Consider the following 5,347-nt stretch of genomic DNA (forward strand, 5'->3'; position numbering starts at 1 on the left):
GGTACATTCTATTTTACATATGATGTATGCCTATTATTTGACATAGAAGTTGCCAGTGCCCCTTTTACCTCCTGTGAACATGTATTCAACTCATCTTATGGAATGTCAATGTTCTATATATGATAATTAAGGGTAATATCTCAACTACTTTAGCCATTATTTAATGGCTACCAACACTGACTATCTCTGATTTTGTGGTGTTTAACATCAATGATTTGTCTCCCCGTACACTTAAAAGCATGTATGACCAAAAGTGTCCCACTAAGGTGATTTTGTTTACAATTGTTTCTTGTCAAACAAATACTTTTAACGGCCAAATACTGCCTATGGACTTTTGATCAGTGTTTCTAGTCTTTAATGTTGTTCTTTATGTTATCATGCCATCAATAATCATCGGATAGTCCAGACAGCACTATCATATTATTAACGCATTTTGAGTGTTTTACCTCGCTTTTGTTTGTCCCCGTTGCCAAGGAGACATCCTGCTTGAGATGCTTCCCTTTATGCATGATGGCTCTGCATTCCATCTGGTTTGACGGATGCACCATGCCACGCGCAGGCGTCGGCACTGTACTGACTCCTCCCCAGCCTGCCAGCAGACATCTGTAGGAGCCTTAATACACTCCCGCTCAGCGCATGCACCAGCGGGCGTGGACGATGCATGACTTGACTTGATACATGACTTGATATGGGCAGACGGTGGCATCCAAAATCCTCAGCACCGCTGGGGTCACAACACAAAGGTGACACTGACATGGCTGGGTTGACAACGCACAGGTGACACTGACAATCCTGGGGTGACAACGCCAGGCGATACTCACACACCTGGGGTGACAAAGCACAGATAACACTGACACCTGCTGTCCTCTGCCAACCCCCCAACCTCAGGGTTTGGCCCTGTTTAATGTCAGCACGGCTGCTGTCCTCTGCACAACCCATCCCCCCTGTGTTGCGCCCCTAGTCAGCTTTAGGCACCTGCTGCTGTCTCCTGCAAAAGCTCTCCTCCCTCCACCCCAGGGTCAGGCCCCTATGCTGCCTTGGGCACCGGCAGCTGTCATCTGCACATGTTCCCCCCAGACCAGCATGGGGCACCACATTGCTGCTGTACCCCCAACAACCCCCAGGAAGCTTTAAAACACTTACCTTTGCACTGCAGCACTCTGCTCCCGCCTTATTCTTCAGTCGGCTAAAACATAAGCTCCGCCCCTTAAACCCTTCCTACAAGTACACAGGAAGGTACCAATTGTACAAGAAAAAGGGGGGGGGGCATACCAACTGTACTGTAAATAATATTTTATAGCATATACTCCTTGTTTGGAGTCCAGGCCCCCTAAGCTGCTGGGGCCCCTTACTTGAGTGCTGGCCTTACCCCCCTGATGGTGGCCCTGCACATACCCACCACACTCTAGTGATGTATGCAGTGCTCATTTCTGTGGTTTTATCATGAATAACAAGCCAGTGTTTCTAGGTGTTGAACCCTGATATATGCCATGACATATGTCTGTTGTCTAATGGCATATAGTGTGCCAAAAGGTGCTGAATTACTATTCGTAAGGTTGTCATCCACAATGTTTGTTGGCGAGACCCAATCAAAATGCCCTACTAATCAGTGACATATGCCGTGCCAAACTCCCTGGTCCAGTGACATGATATACACAATGCTCTCTTATCTTGCATCCAGCAGTATGCGCAATGTTAAATAAATGATGTCTAGAGGTATATACACTATGCTAAATCTCTTGTGCTTGCTATGATTATACTATGATTATTTCTCAGCTCATTGGAGGCAACTATGTTGCAGTATACAAAACACAATTGGGGAAATTCATAAAAACCGGAGCAGAACGAATATGGAGCAATGGCCCATGGCAACCAATCATCTTCTCTGTTTCTGAAGAAAGAAGCTGATAGGTTGCCATGGGCAACTTCTCTACATTCTGTCTGCTCCCGTTTTTATGAATTTCCTCAATATAGGGTTGCTATGAATACATTCGAACAAATCCTAAAATATCACATTCAAATTCAGCAAGCAGGGCAAACGGCAATACCCTTTTTCTGTACATGACTGAAAGAAAGGAGAATGTACTTATTCTATAAACAATCAATGTGCTGCCCACAGTCTTAATTCATGTGATACTGTTCAAAATAAAAATATGGATTATGTTTGTATAATTATAATAATAATAGATGTCCATCCTGCAAACATAACAAAACAATGTGTCACACTAGTATACCCTCTTATGTGGGAGCAAGGTGTCACCAATAACAATTTGACTGGGAAAAAACAATCTAAATACCTTTGTGAAAGTATCCAAACTATCCATAAAGGTCCAACTCCAGTCATAACATTTTCGTTTGTTTTGGATAAAGCGAGAACGTGTTTGAATATCTGTCCAGTTATTATTGCTATGTGTTTCTGTTGTGGAGATGTGTATTTTTTAAGACAGGAAGTAATAGCAATCCTAACAATGTGGACACAAACAAAAATAAAAATGCATTTAGATGAGTAACAAAGGATTTGAAACTCTAACAATGTTTTATTGCTGTTCACACCTTACCTACCCTGTTGATGACCACATTCCATTTCTTATACAGGCATCACAGTATAGTAAGGCAGGTAAAAACTCCCTAAAGGGGTCACAGACAGAGTAATAAACTGACAGAAAGTTTCACTTTTCCCTATTTTGTCCAAACAAAGGAAAAAATGTGTCTGTAGTTAGGCTTTAAATAATATCTCTGCACAACAAGAAACCCTTCAAAATAAACAGTCTAGGTCAGTAGAAACTACACTGCCATCATAGTGCACCCGGGTTGTCTAGTGGGGTGTGTGACGATAAGGGGGTCTGAGTCTTAATATTATAAAATAGAATTCTCTCGTGCCCAAGTCAGAGCACATGCAGGTCTTCATTTAGAATTTGACAGGTCCCTCCACATTACACAGAACATAGATATATGCTAGATGGCTGTGATCTTTTATTGCCCCAGTCCGAGTGAAATTCCAAAATATCTCTCTAAGCGTTTTATGGCTGTCGTTAATTAAAGGCATGGCACCAAACATTCATATATTTGCCACTGGACAAGATATTTAAACAAGCAGGTCCGGGAGATGCGGTGACCCCGGTGACCCCCGCATTCTCCCTGAAGTCATAAAACCTGAATTTGAAAATTAAGCAACATTTCATACTTTGGAATTGTGTGGGGATAGTGAAAAATATAGGTTCATCCTCCACCTGCTTTCCCACCCCCGCCCTGCCTAGGGGCCGGCTCCGGGACACCCTCCAAAAGGGGCTTATAAAATATTCTGTCGAGGCGACTAGACTGGGCTCCTGCGTTAAACATCATCGAGGAACTAGAAGTCTTAACATCGCAGAAGGGTTCCCCTTTAATCTTTGGACATTATCTGCTGGAAGTCTGCTTGAAGAAGAGCCCTGCAGTCTTCCACTTTGCTTCTTGCACTCTGAACTCTGTCAGAACTCCTAATTCCAGGACTGTTGAGTATTCTTCTTTTATTCCCTTTTATTTTGCTGTTGTATATATATATCTTGTCTCTTTTTATTAAATCTTTTTCTGTATATTTTCTGCACCGTTTCTTTTATTAAAGGATGATCTTAAAAATCGGTATGCTTATCTCTACGCTCTAAATACGAACTTAAATTATCCTTGCCTCTGTGAAGAACGCTACTGTATAGTGAATACTGTCAAATTCCTGTCTGAGAGGACAGCGCTATCACAGGCATTGTTTAAGTGTTTACATTGTCGCAGCATTTGCTGGGCACGGTTTGTATTCCGAAAAACACATGGTGGCAGTGGAAGTTTGGTGGGTAAAGGGTTAACTGCGGAGTTACACAACCCTGGTGACGATCGCTCTCAGTCTGCTGGCCTGAGATTGTATCCTGCGAGCTGGGAAATCTCTGAGCAGGGTAAGGCTGAGAGTTGTATCGCCACGTCCTTGTGACGCTCACGCTCGGTTCAGACTTGTGTATGGTCACGTGGGATTGACGTACAGCGGGTTCGGGCCGGGCGTACGTCACAGGGTGCACCTTAGTTAAAGTGTATAGCACTTCGACATTAGGGTTCACAATCAACAAGCATTATTTGATATTTCACTACATCTTGAATTTCCTATGATATGGACAAATTGTATCACAGTCTAAGAGTTTATATACCTTAGAATTATTCCATTAATGTAACATCTTATCTACATACTGTCTGATTTATTTAAGAATGGAATAACATACATGCACTGTATGATTTTTGATCTATGTGCAAAAGGCTTAGAAGGACCAATAAGGGGGCTTTTGGGTAAGCCAGCCCCTCGCTACAAAGAGGGGGCGCAGGAAAGCCATAGAGCAGGGGTCTCAAACTCAATTTAGTCGGGGGCCACTGGACAAATTTTTTAGTCCCGTGGAGGCCACTAATATATACGGTACCAGTTTTAATGTATGTACATGTTACAAGCGGCAACTGTCACCGATTCAAATTAATGATCGGGTGACACCTGCTGCATGTAAACGCCTGCACACCGCATGTTATCATATGTGAAAGGATTACATGCAGTTAGGAATCAATCACTAACCCTGGATACACAATTGTTTATCCAGGGATAGTGATTGTTTTTGTAACTTCATACATCATATACAGGTGAAACTCGAATAATTAGAATATCGTCAAAGTTCATTTATTTCACTAATGCAACTTAAAAGTTGAAACTAATATATGAGATAGACTCATTACATGCAAAGCAAGATAATTCAAGCCATGATTTGTCATAATTGTGATGATTATGGCTTACAGCTCATGAAAACCCCAAGAACCCCAAATCCACAACCTCAAAAAAGTAGATTATTACATGCAATCAATAAAACTAGGATTGTATATAGAACAATATCGGACCTCTGGTTTGGGCCCCTTTTGCAGCATTTACTGCAATTACTTTTGCACGATATTCTAATTATTCGAGTTTCACCTGTGGATATGCAATCATATCAAATACAATTACATGTGGTATGCAGGCGTGTACATGCAGCGGCTGTCACCTGATCATTAACTTGAATGGGTGACAGTTGCTGCATGTAAACGCCAGATTAGGGATTCCTGTGCTGGAAAACGCAAGTTTGTGACACAGGAATCCCTAATCGCACCCGAAATATAGGGGACTCCCCCCCATTCCAATCCCCCCGCACACATAATAATACACTCCCTCATTCCAATCTCCCCCCGCACACATAATAATACACCACCCCATTCCAATCTCCCCCTCACACATAATAATAAACTCCCTCCCCCCACACACACATAATATACTTCCCCCTCCCTTCCAAGCCCCCCAGCACACATCATAAACTTC

This window comes from Nanorana parkeri, unplaced genomic scaffold (assembly GCF_000935625.1).
Source record: "Nanorana parkeri isolate BGI_ZX_2015 unplaced genomic scaffold, ASM93562v1 scaffold1262, whole genome shotgun sequence".
In the NCBI taxonomy this organism is placed as follows: Eukaryota; Metazoa; Chordata; class Amphibia; order Anura; family Dicroglossidae; genus Nanorana; species Nanorana parkeri.